The following is a 19,685-nucleotide window of genomic DNA, read 5'->3' as shown; positions in this document are numbered from 1 at the left end:
TCATGCCATCAAGTGTCCCCTCAGTGCCCGTCACCCAGTCACCCCAACCCCCCCCCCCCCGCCCACCTCCCTTCCCACCACCCCTTGTTCGTTTCCCAGAGTTAGGGAAAATTCTGTCATGTTCTGTCTCCCTCTCTGATATTTCCCACTCATTTTCTCTCCTTTCCCATTTATTCCCTTTCACTATTGTCATGTTCTGTCTCCCTCTCTGATATTTCCCACTCATTTTCTCTCCTTTCCCATTTATTCCCTTTCACTATTTTTTTATTCCCCAAATGAATGAGACCATATAATGAACAACCTCTTTCTTGGAAAAAATGAGCATTCCTGATAAAATGGGTTAAGCAATTTTCAGATAAACATTATAGAATTAAGACTTGTTCTAGGAAAGTCAGGTTAGGTAAGAGCTGATATGAATCCAACCAGGAAGTTATTGGTGATGAGCACAGCCTCTATAGACATATAATACAAAAGCCAAACCAAGCCAAACCATAGTGAGGTGAGGAATAAAGGAAAAGTAAGGAATTAGAGACCATGAATATGGATGACTGTTCAAATAAGTTTGTCTGGGAAAGGCAAGAGATGACAAGGTGGCAGCTTGTTTTCAAAGATGATGAATACTTGATCGTGTTTACATGTTAAGGAAGGGAGCATTATAACTAGATGTGGTTTTCTGTTTCTGAATAAAAACTTTTGACTCTCATTACAAATAAGATAATGTGCTTGGTTTGGTTTCATTTCTTTGAATATGTAAGCATTAGGTATTTAGAGATAAAGAAAAGCTTATTTTTATTACTTAGCATTAGAGAGTGCAGAATAGGACAAGGTCTAATAAATTCTTCTGCCCACTAGACTCACACAAGGATCTTGATAAAAATAGAGATTCCAAAGTTCTGTGCCAGAGCCAGTGAAGCAGAATGTCTAAGAGAGAGGCCTAGAAAACTGCAGTTTTAACAAGTTCTTCTGAGCAAGCAAGGCTGGAGGGGAAATGGTATAGCATTGGAAAGCACAGGCTCAGAAATACCTGGGTTCAAACTCTTCTCCACCACTATACAACTTTGTATGAATTATTCTACCTCCCTCAATAGTTGTATAGATGAAAGGAGATAATACTTGTAAAGTGCTTGGTATACACAAATGTTTGGCCTATATTTAGTATCTTTATTTTTAAAAATAAAACTTGTATGAAACTCCACTCTTCTAACCCAGTTAACTGCCAGAGAAAAGTCTAGTGATCTCTAGTGAGCTAGATTTTTTTTTAATATAGCTAGTTTAAGGATTATATAATCAATCATTCTCTTTTCCTTAAAATGGTCTTAATAGTGAATCTTTGGATTAGCCTACAAGGGACCTTTACTCTTGCAGAAAATTTGAAATAAAACTTTGACTACCTAAAATGTTTAAGAAGACTTCTCTATTACAACACTTTGAGTCTGTTGGACTTTTCCAAACTCTAGACCATCCTTACTTCCTCACAGTAATGTTTTTACTTCGGCACCATTCTACCTATACTGATCTCACTAAAAAATAGCCTCTCAACAGATAACCCAGCTGGAAAAACAGGATTGCCTAGACTTTAATTAGAGGAGATCAGTGAATATGAGGAATGCCACATTGCCCTCTCAGGAATAGGAACTCGAGACCAGGGACTGTGATTCACAGGGATGTTATAGCAAAGCAATTGACAGGAAAAAAAATCCAGTAATCCAGATACTAGAAACCACTGTAAACCAGATACAGAAGAAATGTAAATAGGATCTTTCTAAAAATCACTGTAAACCAGAGACAGAAAAAAATGTAAATAGGATCTTTCTTAAAAAAATGTAGAGTATCATTTCATACACCAGGGATTGAGTAAGGTGCTAAACAGAAAAAAGTGTGGTACACAAAGGTTGAAATAAAAGATAAGAGCTGAGCAAGTAGTAATTGGATCGATGGGATATCTTTGGCCTGAGGCCACCTTGTTGAATTTAAAAGGGACTCACTCTAGGGAGTAATGCAGAATCTGACATAGCTTGAGGTTGTTTCTGAGTATCAGTAATTGACCTGGCTTTTGGCTTTGATTTTCTTGATTTCCCTCTTGTTTATTTATATAATTGAAATGTCTGCAGTCCTCTATTTTCACTCAATAAAGAGGGATTAATTTGATCACTTTACGAGATTCAGCTTCATTTTGAACAGGCTTTGATCTAATGGGCTCAGTCTTGTATTAATATCGTTACAGAAGCTGGGTAAGGAATACCTCAGCAGCAGTCAGGGACCAACCAAGATGGCAGAACCACAGAGAGGCCGGGCCAAACCAAACAAATGGATAGTAGCCTGGGAAAAGAGATGGAAATAAAGGCTTAAATGTGTAGATTACCCCCAGAATCCAGAGAGGGAAGCTAGTGAGCTAGGTGAGGAAGATGGAGGATCAGTGAGTAGTGATAGAAGACAGATCTAAGCAAATAGGTACCCAGAGATCTCCAATAACTCAAACACTAGAATCATTGAAAAAAATACTTTGGACAGTGATACCTTCCCCCTGCCCAAAATGCTCTTCTTTGAGATATCCACAGGACTTACTTTCTCACTTACTTTAGACCTGCATCATCTGACGTGTCCTTCAAAGCCTTCTCTGATCATTCTGTCTAAAATGGCAACACAGACACGCGCGCACACACACACACACACACACTCATCTTCAACCCTAGCTCTCTTATTTTTCTTCTTAGTTCTTATCAGTATCTATTATATACTTTATTTATTTATCTTGTTTAGTCTTGCCCATGTAAGCTCATGACAGAGATCTTTGTTCATTGCTGCATCCCCTATACCTAGAAGAGTGATGGGCACATATTATTAGTTGATACTCAACAAATATATTATAATAAATGTTGAAGAGTTTGTTAGCTAATTGTAAAGATTACTTGTTAAAAATAATTAGAAGTACCAGATCACAATTTATACATCCTTTTTGGAGGAAGTGGAGGAAAGAGATAGTACTGAGAATAATCATTTCATAAAGAGTATCATGAAATCTTAGAACTGTAAAGAGATCTTGGAAATAATCTAGTTGAAAACTATCCTTGTTATGAATTGAATGTCTGTGTCCCCTCAAAACTCATATATTGGAAGTCAAAACTCTCAATGTGATGGCATTAGGAGGTATAGACTTTGGGAGGTACTTAGGTTTAAATGAGGTCATGAGAGTGGAACCCCCATGGTGGGACTAGTGCCCTTATCAGAAAGAGACAATAGGGACACCTAGGTGGCTCAGTGATTGAGCATCTGCCTTCAACTCAGGGCATGATCCCGGGGTCCTGGGACTGAGTCCCACATCAGGCTCCCTGCAAAGAGCCTGTTTCTCCCTCTGTCTATGTCTCTGCCTCTCTCTGTGTCTCTCATGAGTAAATAAATAAAATCTCCAAAAAAGAAAAAAGAAAAAAAGAAAGAGACAATAGAACTTCCTTCTCCACAATGTAAGAATTTACAGAAGGTAGCCATCTGCTAGCCAGGAAAAGAGTCTTCATCAAGGACTGAATCTACCAACCAGCACCTTGATCTTAAAATTCCCAGCCGCCAGAGAACTGTGAGAATTAAATGTCTGTTGTTTAAGCCACTCATGTTGTGGTATTTTGTTGTAGCAGTCCAAGCTAAGACAACCCTAATGTCTGGGTTTTGGGTTTTTTTTTTTTTTTCAGGTTTTATTTATTTATTTGAGAGAGAGAGAACACATGAGCATGAGAGAGGGAGGGGGCAGAGGGAGAAACAGACCACTGAGCAGGGACCATGGAGCTCAGTCCCAGGATTCTGAGATCATGACCTGAGCCAAAAGGCAGACACTTAAGCAACTAAGCCATCTAGGTGCCCCAATCCTAATGTCCTTTAATAGAAGACCGGTTAAATAAATAAATTAGGGTCAAATAAATAACTATATGATCAAACACTATGCAACTGTTAAATAAAGAATGAAGAACTACATGGTGCTATAGAATGATCTCAAGATTAAGAAAAAAAAGTGAAGTGCAGAACAATAAATATAAGTACTGCTTTATCAAAAGGGAGTACAAACAATAATGTGTATTTGTATATGTTTGTATAAGCATAAAGTGAGTATACGTAAGAATCTAAGAGAGGAGAAAGTAATGTAGGAACTAGACAGATGCAGGACAAGAATGGAAGAATTTGCACTTCATAACATTTTACATTTAGATTTTTGAACTATGTGAACAAATTGGTTTTTCAAAAAATTTTTTTCAAATGTAAACCCCTGAGGCACCTGGATGGCTCAGTCAGTTAAGCATCTGGCTTCAGCTTGAGTTGTGATCATGGGGTCCTGGGATCAAGCCCCACATCAGGCTCCCTGCTCAGCAGGAGCCTGCTTCTCCCTGTCCACCCTCCTTGTGTTCTCTGCTACTATCTCCATCTCTTTCTCTCAAATAAATAAATAAATGAAATCTTAAAAAAAAAAAAAAAAGTAAACCCCTGACCTCTCTTTGGAACACAAGACTACTTGCCCAATATCTTTGAAATGTCTAACAGGCTTCTCAAATATGACATGTTCAAAACGTTTGATTTTTTTCCTGCATTGAACCTGTTCTTCTCCCACTCTTCTCTAACTCAGTAAATAATACTACCATCCACCTGTTAATCAATTCCAAATCTGAGAGCTATTCTGCATTCCTCTTTCTCCTCTAATGTGCCTCCTTCTTACCATCTCTACCATTACCATGCTGGTACCAACAATTTTTATCTCTAACCTGGAACTAGAGGTGTAACTCAGTGAGGACCTGCACACAAGAAATGCTTGTTTCTAACCCACAACAATGTAAGAAACTTGCACTAAAATGAAAATCAACTACTTCATTAAGCATATGTTAGTGCAAACATCTTTTTTTCCATAAGAAGACTTTCTTGATGATAGAAGGGATGCATTAATGCATGCCCTTTATCTCTTTGTAGATCAGCACTTTGAGTAGCACTCTTGCTGGTCTCACTGCTGCCCCTCTTGCCCATTGGAATATATATCCATTCTTTCCTTAGTGGTCAATTATTATTTTTAAAACATTAATTATATCATATTTTCCCCAGCTTAAAATCTTCCAAAGCCTTCCCACACCAACTAGAATAAAATCTAAAATCCCTCACCAGATTTGCCTGACCTGGCCCTTTCTTTCATTACACTCCAGCCAAATTCTTTCCCATCTGTGGGCTTTTGGGCTCTCTGCTTGTAATTCTCAGCCCTTGTATCAGTGTCATCATTAGGTCTTAGCTGAAATGAATGGTGATATGGTGAAGACTGAGTGATTTATCCCCCTAGTTTTTTATTTCTTTTTTCCTTTAGGAATTATAGAACCAAATGTATGGCTCCCCTCTTGCAACTGGACAGAATCTTATGCTATAGAGTACTGTGTGTTACGGGCTGAATGTGTCTCCCCAAAATTCACATATTGAAATCCTAACCCCAGTGCCTTAGAATGTTAATGTATTTGAGATAGGATCCCTCAAAAGATAATTAAGCTAAAATGAGGTCATCAGGGTGGGTCCTAATCTAATCTGATTGGTGTCCTTACAAGAAGAGGCAATTAAGACACAGGTATACAGGGAAAACATGTGAAGACACAAAGAGAAGATGACTATATACAAGCCGAGGATAAAGGCCTCAGAAGAAACCAACCCTGATGGCACCTTGATCTCAGATTTCTAGCTTCCAGAACTATTAAAAAAAATAGGTTTCTGTTGTTTAAGCCACCCAGTCTGCAATATGTTGGTATGGCAGTCCTAGCAACTAGTACATCATTATTAACTAACATATCCCCTTATTTTGAGTATATTCCATCCTAATTTTTCTTTCCCTCTGATATTTTATTCATTTTTCTTTTCTGTGTGTGTTTAAGTAACTACCTCAAATCCTTTCTGGAATCCATCTATCTCCTGAGGTGTGAGTCTAAAAATCCTCTCTAAAAAAAGTTGGATTAAGATTAATTTACCAAAAAAAAAAAAAGATTAATTTACCATCACTAGTTCTTAGTGAATCTTCCTCAATCCTGATTAACACTACTTCCTTTTCTAAGTGATTGCATGCCAAATGAGTAATGATCCACTCAAGAATGTTGATAGGGATCAGCATCAGGTTGATGGGGAGAGGCAGTTAAGAAGCATCTAAAGAGTCCAGGACTAGGACTCTGGAGTTGGTATTAATACTAAGGACTTGAGGAATGACTTTCGAATCTGGGCACTGTTTTTAATAAAACTGATCAAAGATATTATTTGATAGAGCCACTTGTACAGTTAAATGAGTATATACTACGTACTAAACACATATGTTTACTTCATTTCTCACTGCGATCCTATGAGGTAAATACTAATATCTCTAGTTTAGACATGAAGAAATTGAGGCACTGAAGAGGTTCAGCAGCTTCTTCAAGTTCACACGACTAGTAAGTGATAGAGCCTGTTTTGATAACAAGTGGTCTGATTGCAGAGCCCGTGCCTTTGGCTGCTGGATTATACTGCAGAAGACAAATAGTAGGGGATCCCTGGGTGGCTCAGCAGTTTGGCGCCTGCCTTTGGCCCAGGGCGTGATCCTGGAGTCCCGGGATGGAGTCCCACATCAGACTTCTGGCATGGAGCCTGCTTCTCCCTCTACCTGTGTCTCTGCCTCTCTCTCTCTCTCTCTCTCTCTCTCTCTCATAAATAAATAAATAAATCTTAAAAAAAAAAAAGACAAATAGTACAAAATCAATTGAGCTGAACAAACACTTATTGATTGAGCAATTACTATGTCTGAAGCAGTGCCCTGCAGATACTTAATAGGACATAATTCGCTCTCAGAGTTCTTGGTCTTGCTAGGCAAAACCAATAGGTATGCAAATAAATGAATTACAACATTGTATGACTGAAGAGTGGGAGAAAAAGAAGTTTACATTTCAGAAGTATTAGAGTAGAAGAAATGATTTGGTTCTAGGGACAGTCTTCCAGAGAAGTTAACCTGTGACCTTGGTTTTGAGGAAAGAGCTGGCATTCACCACGCAGCTAAAATAAATAAGGACATTCTAAGCAAAAAGCATGACATGTAAAAACAGTATGGTTAGTCTAAGGAACAATTATATACTGTAGTCTGATACTGCTGGAGATAAAGTGAGAGGGAGGAGACGGGAAAGGCAGCTGGACATATTAGTGCTATGTTTCCCTGGGTGTCTCACATTTCACCTGTACCCAATCTTCATCATAACTTCTTTAGACTTTTTTTTTTAATCATCTCATCTGGGCAGATGATATGCTTTACCCTATCTGGAGCTGATCTCCTTCTCTGATTGACTGGATTCAATGAATCTCCTTATTGCCTGACTGGATTCTGTATCCTTTTTATATTTTCTTTGCATGGCATCAATTCTATAGCTACTTAACTGACAGGCTAGGAGAGACACATATGAACAAGTAATTGCTATTCAGTGAAATAGAGCAGTCTTCGAGTTATGTACCTGGCACTGTGATAGCAAGAATCAAGATGTGTTCTATTCCATTTGAGTAGGAGGCAACAAAACTGAGTTTTGAAGGATAAGCAGATATTCCAAGCAGAGAAAATAGCATGTACTGTACAGACGCATAAAGTACAGCCTGTATGAGAAACATGAACTACCTTAACCAGAGGGAAATGATGAAAAGTGAGCCTGACCAGATAAGCAAATACCCAAAAATGAGAGTTACAGTTTCTATACCAAGGAGTTTGGGTTTTTCTGGTAAGTAATTGGGAGTCACTGATGAAGAAGCACAGTAATACAATTAGAGTTTCATTTTAGCAATTGCCTCTGGCAGCATCACAGAGCGTGAATTCAAAGCAGAGAGATCAGTCAAAGGACTACTGCAAAAGATAAATTGAAGGGCAATTTGACAACATCTGTCAGCATTAAAAATCTGCCTATAATTTGACTCAGAAATTCCACTTGGAGGAATTTATCCTATAGGTACAGTTGCACATATATAGAAGGTTATACACAAGGTTATTCATTGCACCTAAATGTTCAATAGACATCCAGAAAGTGAAATAATTTCTTTTTTTAAGATTTATTTATGAGAGACACAGAGAGAGAGGCAGAGACACAGGCGGAGGGAGAAGCAGGCTCCCTGTGGGGAGCCCGATGTGGGAATAGATCCCAGAACCCCAGGATCACAACCTGAGCCAAAGGCAGATGCTCAACCATTAAGCCACACAGGCATCCCCAGAAAATGAGATAATTTAAAGCTATAAAAAATATTATGCACTGATATAAAATGATCTCCAAAAGGTATTATTAAACTACAAAGACAAAAATCGCAGAACAACACAGTGTGTGTGCCATCATTTAAGTAAAAAAGACAAACAAAAGTAGTTTATGATTTTAATATACATTCACTACATGAAAAAATGCATATGCATAAAATATCTCTGGGAAGAAACCCTAGAAACTGATAACATTAATTGGTTCTGGAGAGGTGAACCAGGTGGATGAGAAGTAAGAGTAGAGGGCCACTTGGTTGGCTCAGTTGGTTAAGCATCTGCCTTCAGTTCAGGTTATAATCACAGAGTCTTGGGATGAGCCCTGCATTGGGCTCCCTGATCAGCAGGCAGTCTGGTTCTCCCTCTGCCTCTGTCCTTCCCCGCTGTTTATGCTCTCTCTCAATCTCAAATAAATAAATAATCTTTTTTCAAAAGAGAAAGAAATAGTAGTGGGAACAGACATTTCTCTGGAATTTTTGAATCTCGAACCATTTGACTGTATTGCCAATTCCTAAATAAATAAATTCAAAGTTAATTTAAAGGGGTGGTGATCTTAGGAGTCTAGGATCAAGCCCCACATCGGGTTCCACAGGGAGTTTATTTCAGGATTCTCTCTCTCCCTCTACCCCTCCTCCTGCTTTCTCTCTATATAAAATAAATAAATAAATCTTTAAAAAAATTTTCATGACTCTTTAAAAATGACATGTAAGGGGTGCCTGAGTGGCTCTGTTGGTTAAGTGTCTGCCTACAGCTCAGGTTATGATCCCAGGGTTCTGGGATTGAGCTCCAAGCCAAGTTCCCTGCTCAGTGGAAAGCCTGCTTCTCCATCTCCTCTGCCTGTTTTCCCTCTCCCTCTGCCTGCTGCTCACCCTGCTTTGCTTTTTTCTTTTTAAATGGCATGTAAGAGAGAAGAGTTTATAATAACCCCAGATTTCTGAACTGGGAAATTGAGTGACTATACTGGTGCTACTTATCAAGATAATGAAGGCAGAGGGAATAACAACTTTAAGAAAATGAGTACAACTGTGGATAGGTTATGCCTGAAGTGTTGCAGAACCACATATCTAATTGCATACTAGGTGACTTATATAATCAACTGTGCTAACCACTGAGAGCATACACATGGTGTGAAAGTAGACCTATCCAAGAGGTATTGGCTATATTGCCTAAAGCTCAAACAAGGAGTCTAGATGAGAGATATGGTTACACATCTTTGAGTCATTAAAACACAGATAATTGATATGGATGAATTGTGTCGCCCTAAAATTTATATGTTGAAGTCCTAAACCCTAATACTTCAGAAGGTGGGGGCAGCCCAGGTGGCTCAGCAGTTTGGCACCTGCCTTCGGCCCAGGGCGTGGTCCTGGAGACCTGGGATCAAGTCCCATGTCGGGCTCCCTGCATGGAGCCTGCTTCTCCCTCTGCCTATGTCTCTGCCTCCCTCTCTGTGTCTCTCAGGAATAAATAAATAAAATCTTTAAAAAAAAAATACTTCAGAAGGTGACTGCTTTTGGACATAAGGTTTTCAAAGAGTTATTAAGGTCATAAGAGTGAGCCATAATCCAATATGACTACACTACCAGTAATAGAGGGAAATAAAGAGAAGCAAAGTGCTGCTGATTGACCTGAGAAGCCCAAGAAAGCCAACAGATGTTCACTGAATAGTTCAAGGAGTCAATTTAAAAATAGCAGCCAAGCGCAGCACAGGTGGCTCAGCAGTTTAGTGCCACTTTCAGCCCAGGGCATGATCCTGGAGACCTGGGATCGAGTCCCATGTCGGGCTCCCTGCAGGGAGCCTGCTTTTCCCTCTGCCTGTGTCTCTGCTTCTCTCTCTCTCTCTCTCTCTGGTCTCTCTCTCTCTCTCTCTCTCTGGTCTCTCATGAGTAAATAAATAAAATCTTGAAAAAAAAATAGCAGCTGAAACTAGGAAGGGTTTTACAGACTCTTACATCAGGGGTCCGTATTAAGTTCTGAAGGAAAAGGAGCAGTCTTCACCATTATCTCTCAAAACTAACCAGCGAAAGAATCTCTCAAGTATAGCCCTACACTGACGAAATCATCTGAGATAAGAACCAAATTGAACAGCATAGTGATAGTAGAGACAAAGGAAAGAAAAGATTCAGGTAAAAATTGGGGAGGGAAATAGAATACAGAGAGCTCAAAAAATAAGCCATTATGTTTTCTAACACTTCATAAGCATAACAGAGAAGGGAACACTAGGACAAAGAAGTTAGAAAACCCATCCTGGGGCAGCCCCAGTGGTGCAGCGGTTTAGTGCCACCTGCAGCCTGGGGTGTGATCCTGGAGACCTGGGATAGAGTCCCAAGTCGGGCTCCTGGCATGGAGCCTGCTTCTCCTTCTGCCTGTTTGTGTGTCTCTACCTCTGTGTGTGTGTGTGTGTGTGTGTGTCTATGAATAAATAAATAAAAATCTTAAAAAGAAAAATCTTTAAAAAAAAGAATACTTAGTGTTAAAAAAAAAAAAGAAAGAAAGAAAACCCATCCTGCAACAGCCTACTTTGAAAAGCTAGGCAGATTAATTTTTCATAAAAATAAAAAACAGAAAATAATCATAGTCAAGTTTCATACATACAAAGATACTATAAGCAAAAAGGAGGATAAGAAGTAGAATACTATGCCCATAGAAAGCACACAAAACAGATGAAACTATATTCTACTCTTTCAAAATGAGTTAAAATATACTAAAGTATGAAAGACCAGCATAGAGTTAGAAAAACTCATAAATGAGGTGATAAAACTCAGAAAAGAATTAAAATAAAAGAAGATATTTCAGAAATGAATATTAAACTGGAATATAAAAGTGAATTAAAAAACACAGTGACTTAAGAGCATCACCTAGGTGGCTGAATCAGCTAAGCATGAGATTCTTGATTTGGCTGAAGTCATGATCCCAAGGTTGTGAGATCAAGCCTCCTGTAGGGCTCTACACTGGGCAAAGAGCCTGATTAAGACTTTTTCTCCTTCTTCCCCTTCCCCTCTAAAAAAAGTAATGACTGAAAAAATGAGTAGAAAAAAATGAGTAGAAAGGGTAGCATTTTTTAAAAAAGAAACTGGGACACTGGGTGGTACAACCAATTAAGTGTCAGACTCTTGGTTTGGGCTGAGGTTTTGATCTCAGGGTCATGGGATTAAGCCCCTGTGGGGATCCATGCTCAGTGTGGAGTCTGCTTGGGACTCTATCTCCCTCTTTCTCTGCCCCTACCCCATGCTCTCATGATCTCGCTCTCTAAAATTAATTAATTAATTAATTAATTAATTAAAAGAAATACGATTCAGTAGCAAGTAACAAATACAGAAGCAAAGACTCCTGTAACAATATCTATTATAGGAATCACCAAAGAACAAAACCAAAGCAACAGAACAAAACAAATACTAAAATATATAATTCAAAAAAATTTTCCTGAAATAATAAAAAGGAAAAAAAATTGAAATACATAATGTGAAGGCATAATAACTGAGAAAAATTGATCCAGAATGCCCAATACCAAGAAATACTGAACAGGTGGTCTTTAAAATAATGACATAGAAGGCTCCTGGACTCCCGTCCTACCATGGACACACCAAATGTACAGCTATCCATGAGAAATTCCCCCTGAAAGAAACCCAGAAACTAACTGAGGGCCTCTTACACATTGGGTGAAAGAAAATATCCATATCAAAATGGGTAGAAAAGGCTGAGACACTCTCACCATAAAAACCATTCAAGCAAGGCACTATACCATCAACTCCCCATTTCCCCCTGAGGAGCAAAGAGTTTGGACCTTACATCTAGCACCACAGTATTTAACACTCCCTCCAAAAGGACAGGCCCAAAAACACCTACCCCTTAAAGTCAATAGGGCTTACATACAGGAGACCTGTAAGACCGTGGCAAACAAAAAAAAGCAATTCTTAATGGGCACACAATACTCACCATAACTCAGTAAGAGGGAAAAGGAAAAATCACCCATCTCCTAGTCTTTCCCTGAATGGGATTTATTTACACACTTTAAAAGATGATGCCTAAGAATCAGACTTCTAATTTAGCATACATCTAGTGGCTGACTGAAATCCTCCCTGGGCCCCAAGGAAGCTGGCAGACACTTCCCCTGCTCTCTCCCACTAGCCTACTCCAAGTGGCCAGTATTTCCTTGGATAATGCTTGATACACATCTGGCACCCCGGCTTTTGCAGCTGCCATCTGAGAGACAAGCCACTAAACTGCCTGGCTCTTTAGGCAACAGAGCTTCTATTCAGCTTTCCCATAAAACTTTAACGAACAAGAAAGTTCTTAACAGGCTCAGGAACACCTTTCATAGCTATACATCCAGGTTGGTTTGGTTTTTTTTTTTTTTTTCATATGACAGTTTATTCAAGACTGGTAGGTTTTTGTTTTTTGTATCTTTTTTTAACTTTTTTTTTTAATGGCTAGTGGAAAAGATTTCTGCTTGTGATCAGCTCTTAACTTCAATTTTTACATCGAAGCGTCCCTGAAAACGGTCTTTCTCACTGTAACCCATGTTCTCCCCGTAAGCCTTACACTCAATGCAAATTTCAGTGTCCATGGTGAGGTTGGTGAACTGCACAGCGAGCAGGGGCTGCAGGTACTTGGGCTAGAACAACTTGCCATAGTAGGGGTAATATTGCAGGGGAAAGCCCGGGTAGCCACCCAGGCCAAAATACTCCATGTTTCCAACTGTAGTGCAAAGGGAGCAGGAAAAATGCCCAATCCTAAGTTTCACCCTGGAAGGGGCCCATCTACATATATTCCCAGCTCTTGCCTGAGATTCCAGCTTCTCACTAACCTACATCTAGTTGCTGATGTATTCCTCTCCTTTGGGACACTGACAGTTCTTGGCATAGCCTCAACTACTGGGAGCCACCAAAATCAAAGAAGGCAGCTTGGACAATCAAAGGTTTGAAAGACAACCAGGAGCATGGGCTGTGCTGAATAACGTTCATCTCCTACATGAGACCACTTTGTTAAGACTATGAGTGATGGCTATTCTATATTATAAACAGAAACCATACAGAGAATTAGGGAAAGTGAAGAAACAGAGGAATATGTTCCAAACAAAAGAATAAGATATAACTCCAGTAACAGATCTTACGGAAACAGAGATAAGTGCTTTACTTGATAGAGAGTTCAAAATAATGTTCATAAACATGCTCACCAAGGTCAAGAGAACAATGCATGTAAAAAAGTGAAAATTTCAACAAAAAAATAGGAAATATTAAAAAGTACCAAACACCCACAGCTAATATCATCCTCAATGGGGAAAAGCTGAGAGCTTTTCCACTATGATCAGGAATAAGACAGAGATGTCCACTATCACCTTTGTTTTGTTATTTAACCTGGTACTGGAAGTCCTATCCTCAGCAATCAGACAACAAAAAGAAACAAAAGGCATCCAAATCAGCAAGGAAGAAGTCAAACTTCCACTATTTGCAAATGACATGATACTTTGTGTAGAAAACCCAAAAAACTCCACCAAAAAGTTGCTAGAACTGATACACTTCAGTAAAGTCACAGCATACAAAATCAACATACAGAAATCTGCTTCATTCCCATACACCAATATACACTGAAAACTATAATATATTAATGAAAGAAACTGACGAAAACATAAATAGAAAGATACTCTAAGCTCATGAATTGGAAGAATTAATATTGTTAAAATGTCCACTCTATGCAAATTCAATGCAATGCCTATCAAAATTCTAATGGCATTATTCATAGAAATAGAAAAAACAATCCTGATCCAAGTCCCTGCTCCGCGTGTGGGGTATACTTGGACCCAAGCTCGAGCTTGTAAATAAACCCTCGTGTGCTTGCAAAAAAAAAAAAAGAAAGAAAGAAAGAAAGAAAAAGAAAAGAAAGAAAGAAAGAAAAGAAAAGAAAAGAAAAAAGAAAAGAAAAGAAAAGAGAAAAAACAATCCTAAAATTTGTATGGAACCAAAAGACCCAGAACAGCCAAAGAAATCTTGAAAAATAGGAACAAAGATGGAGCCATCATACTTCCTGATTTCAAACTATATTACAAAGCTAAAACAATCAAAACAGTATAGTATTGGCATAAAAACAGACACAGACAAACAGAATAGAGAACCCAAAAAAAAACCACACATATACAGTCCATTAATTTAAAACAAAGGATACATGAATATACAATGGTAAAGATAGTCCCTTTGTTAATGATGCTGAGAAAACTGGATAGACACATGCAAAAGAATGAAACTGAACCATTATGTCAAACCATGCACAGATCAGCTCAAATTGGATTAAAAACAGTAAAACTCATAGAAGAAAAACATACTGGGTAAGCTTCTTGACATTGACTTTTTGGATTTGACACCAAAAGCAAAGGCAACAAAAGTAAAAATAGAGTGAAACTACATCAAACTAAAAAGCTTCTGTATAACAGGACCCCACCAACAAACTGAAAAGGTAGCTTTTCTCTCAAATAAATAAATAAAATCCTTAAAAAATAAAATAAAAAATAAAAATTACTGGTTTTAAAGAAAAAGAGAGGGGAGTCTAGGTGGCTCAGTCACTAGGCATCTGCCTTCAGCTCATATCATGCCCTCAGGGTCCTGGGATGGAGCCCCGGACTAGAAGCTTGCTCAGTGGAAAGTCTGCTTTTCCCTCTCCTTCTGCCCCACCCCCTACTCATCCCTGCCCAAGCTCTCTCTCTTTCTCAAATAAATAAATAATATCTTTAAAAAAAAAAAAAAAGAAAGAAAAAATTCTTTTGGGCATAGACATAAGGCAAAGTCACTTAAATGGGAAAGAAAAAAAATGGGAAACTCAAATGAATTCAACAGAATAAAATGGCATAATTTACATAAGGTACTCAAGAAAAGAATGTCTCAATGATTTTATATTTGAAAGTCAACCAAACTGACTTTCAAAATTAAACGCCACAGAAAACTGTTATCAATATACAAGAGTTCATACTGTTCACATGGACCCTTCCTATCAAATCTACTAGGGAATGAGCTCCAGATAGCATAATGACTAAAGAAACATTGACATAAGAACTACTGGTGAATATTAAATATTTATTTAGTTGTAGAACTAAGATTAGATAAGGATAATGAGAGAATATAGTATACAATGGTTATATGAGTTTATATTGTAGATACAGTACAGCTGTACTATGTATCTTTTTCTTAAGGTGAGGAAATGAGGAAAGCATACACAAAAATAATTTGTTTTCAGAAATCATGAGTGATGGTAGTATTGGTATTGTTTTCCTGAGACTATCATGTATATAAAGTGTAACAAAATAAATAATTATGTGATATAATAACATGCCAATATCTTGAAAACTGGGATTATTCTTGATGTGGAAAAGAGATTTAGAAATCATAATGTTATAATTTCTAAAGCATTGATGGATTTAGGCATTGAGTTTCAATGTCATCTAGCATCAAGAAAGAAAGACAATCAGATATTACCTACTTATTAAATCTATGTAAGACTGAGTAATGTCTTAAAATATACTATGAGAATATAATCCACAAAATCAAGACTGTAAGAAACAATATAGGTCAAATGACTCAATTTCCTCAACAAATAAAATATGAGGGGAAAAACAAAAAGAAATGGAGGAGGAACTCACAGATTAAGAGAGACTTAAAAGAAAGAACTAAACAATGATGTTTAGGGATGCATACACAGCTGATAAAATTATAATGAGGGCAAGGAATTGATTACTATAAAATTCATGATAGTTATTACTTTTAGGTGGGTAGAAGGAGTTTGTTATTAAAATAAGACATATTTAGGGCTTGTTGGTTAGCTGGCAAAATTCTGTATTTTAACCTAGGTGGGACTTAGAAGGATGTTCAACTTTTAACAATTCATTAATGTATGCCTTGGTACTATACAGTTTCCAGCCTCTATTACAGTAGGTGTAAAAAAGATTAAAAATAAACAAAAGTAAATTTTTAAATGTAAATCATATGTTGCTGCTGAACCCTCCATCACATTCACAACAAAATAAAAATTCTTTCCTTACAATCTCAACTCCTTCCATTCTCCACGTTTAAAAAGCATCCTAGTCAGTGGACCTGGCTGGCTCAGTTGGTTAAGTATGGCCATTGGCTCAAGTCATGACGCCAAGGTCCTGAGAGTGAGCCCTGCAAGCCCTGCAAGCCTGTGAAGAGCTGCATGCCCAGCAGGGAGCCTGCTTCTTCCTCTCCTACTGCCCCTCCCCATCCTTCACCCCCCATGCCCTGCTCATGCTCTCTCTTGCTTTCTCTCAAATAAATAAACAAAATCCTTAAAAAAAAAAAAAAAAAGGCATTCTAGTCACTTTGGCTTTCTGTTTCTTGGTTATGTCCATTGCATTTTACATGAATTCTTCTCTGTCTTGGGACTTCACACTAACCGTTTCCTCTATTGAGATCAATTTTCCCCTTCTGCTCTGTAGAATCCATTCTCTATTAAATTGAATCATACTGTTTATATTCTTTCTAGTACTTATCATCTGAAATTACCCTGCTAATTATTTACTTTTTCTGACTGTATCTTCCATTAGAACAAAAGCTCTTTGAGAGGAAGGACTTGTCTGACCTGGTCACTGCTGCAACCCTTGTTCCTAGAATAGTGGCTGGCACATAGAAGATACTCAATGAATTAAATCACTCAGAAAGAATGAATAGTATGAGAAGAGAACCAAGGACAAAACCATGGGGAATGCCTACATTTAAGAGACAGATAAAGGAAGAGAAAATAATGAAGTAATCTTTTGAACCAAGGAAAACAGGTATTCCAGGAACCAGACAGTAAAGAGTCCTGGTCAATTTGGTTCTTTAATCCTTACATCATTTACTGCTTGTAGCTTAGAACTTGCTCCTTGGACCTGATGCTTGATATTCTCCAGCTGGTAAAGATTTCTGTTCTCCCACCTATTCCAATTACCTCTTGAAGTGAGAAGTTTCCAACTATTCCAGGAAAAGCTCATCAAACCCATTCCTCTGAGACTTCACCCTTGGGACAGCCCTTTGCAGCTGGAATTCCTGCTAGATTCACCTCAGGAATGTGGACTGAATAGAATCAAATTGATTGTATGGTAAAGGACACAGAAGCAATTTCTCAAATGTCTCCATAATCATAATCATTATCAAGGAAACAAATCACCAAGGGTAAAGCTCAAAGATAAGAGTTGGAGAAAGAATTGCAAACACAGATGAGTTCAAAGAAACTGGAAGTGACAATTTAACAAAAAAAAAAATTGTTGAAGAATTAGAAATACTAAGTATCAAACACAAACTGAAATGAGGAAGATAAGATCTGAAACATCACGTCCAAAAACTGCCATAGTTGTCAAATTTCATACTTAACAAAAACCTGTATTTCAATAGGGAAGAATCAGGATTCTAAAGAAGAAATCATGGAAAATAATGACAAAGGGACCTGTACAAAACCAATAACGGAAATGATGAGGAAACATAATATTCTGTAGACACATGACAGGATAATCCATTGATATATTAATTTGCTCTCTCAGCTGAAAGTATTTTTCCCTCCTTTATTCTAGTCAAGTAGCCATAAAAACTTTGGAATTTGCTTCTAGGATACAATCTCAAGTCTAACTTCTCTAAAAATCTACGTCTTCCCTGACAGGGAGATGTGGAGGCTAATGCTTTAAGTGAATGAGGCAATATTAGGCAAACCAGAAGACTGGAGGAGATTCTCTAAGACAAGGGAAGGGACACAGTATGGAAGTGAGATTAAATATGGAAGAGAGTCGGCCCATATGGCTGAAGGATTGCATGGGAATTCCAACAAGATTCCTACAGAAGAAAATAAACACCAAGCACCACAAACTTGAGGGCAACAATAAAGTTCTTTTCAAGAAAATCTATGGACATTGTGAGAAGCACCTGACTCATCTCAAAGAAATAGTTGAAACTACAGGCCACTTTCAGAAAAACCACATCAAGTAGCAAAGTAATTCCAGTGACACTGCCAATCACCTTGAATTAACTAGTCCCTCCCCAGTGTGATGATCAGACTAGTTTATTTTTGTATAAACTAACAGAATGGAGAAGGGGATCCCAGAGGTGAATGCGATGCTGTAGCTGGCAGTTTAAAGCAAATTTTAGTCTTAGAGAAATTAAGGAATGTGACATTCCTTGCACGTCAGTATTTTGGACCAAAATTCATAACCATCACAGACATTTAAATAAAAGAAGATAGAGGAGTTCCTTATGAATACAACACAAGAGATTGCAGAGCTTTGAGGTGCCTGGGTGGTTCAGTTGGTTAGGCACCAACTCTTGATTTTGGCTCAGGTCTAAGAATAGATAACTATATAAATTTCTATATGTATACAGAAAGAGAGAGAAAGTGAGAGAGAGACCTACAGAGTAGGCCAGTAGATTAGAGACCCAGAGGAGTTGCAGTTCTAGCCCAAACGTAGAACATTTTTTGTTCTGGAGACAATAGTTTTTGTTCTATTAAGGCCTTCAACTAATTAGATGAGACTTACACACATTATTGAGGGTAATCTACTCAGAGTCCACTGATTTAAATGTTAATCTCATGCAAAAAAAAAAAAACATATTCATAGAAACATTCAGAAGAATGTTTCATGAAATATCTGGGTACCATGGCCCAGCCAAGTTAACACATAAAACTAACCATATAGCATATATCCCCTGAATGCCAGGGCTATTCCATTTATGTATGTAAGATACCCTCAGCTGTAAATATCTGAGAATGCACTTTAGAGATCACTTGATATGTAAAACAGAGGAAAAGATGTTAGGTTATTGCATATATTTCGAAACAATAGGTACATCTATACTGAAGGTTCTACAGCAAAACTTTAAAGGATGAAAAATGAAAAACTGTCAAATAGTGAGAAAGTCTGAAAGCTGATTTTAAAAGGATGTATCTTATAAAGAGTTTGTGTGGGGATGCCTGGGTGGCTCAGCGATTAAGCATCTGCCTTCGGCTCAGGGTGTGATCTTGGAGTCCTGGGATTGAGTCCCACATTGGGCTCCCTGCATGGAGCCTGCTTCTCCTTCTGCGTGTGTCTCTGCCTCTCTCTCTCTCTCTCTCTCTCTCTCTCTCTCTGTGTGTCTCACGAATAAAAAAAATTTTTTTATTTAAAAAAAAAAACAGTTTGGGGACCCCTGGGTGGCGCAGCGGTTTGGCGCCCGCCTTTGGCCCAGGGCGCGATCCTGGAGACCCGGGATCGAATCCCACGTCAGGCTCCCGGTGCATGGAGCCTGCTTCCCCCTCTGCCTGTGTCTCTGCCTCTCTCTCTCTCTCTCTCTGTGACTATCATAAATAAATAAAAATTTAAAAAATAAAAAATAAAATAAAATAAACAGTTTGTGTGAAGTTATTCTTTTTTTCCTAAAACTAGGGACAAGGGGCTAGAAAGTAGTCAAGAGATTATAGACTAACACAAAAGAGATCATTC

Source organism: Vulpes vulpes, chromosome 1, assembly GCF_048418805.1.
Source record: "Vulpes vulpes isolate BD-2025 chromosome 1, VulVul3, whole genome shotgun sequence".
Taxonomy (NCBI): Eukaryota; Metazoa; Chordata; class Mammalia; order Carnivora; family Canidae; genus Vulpes; species Vulpes vulpes.
Note: the sequence above shows the minus strand (reverse complement) of the source record.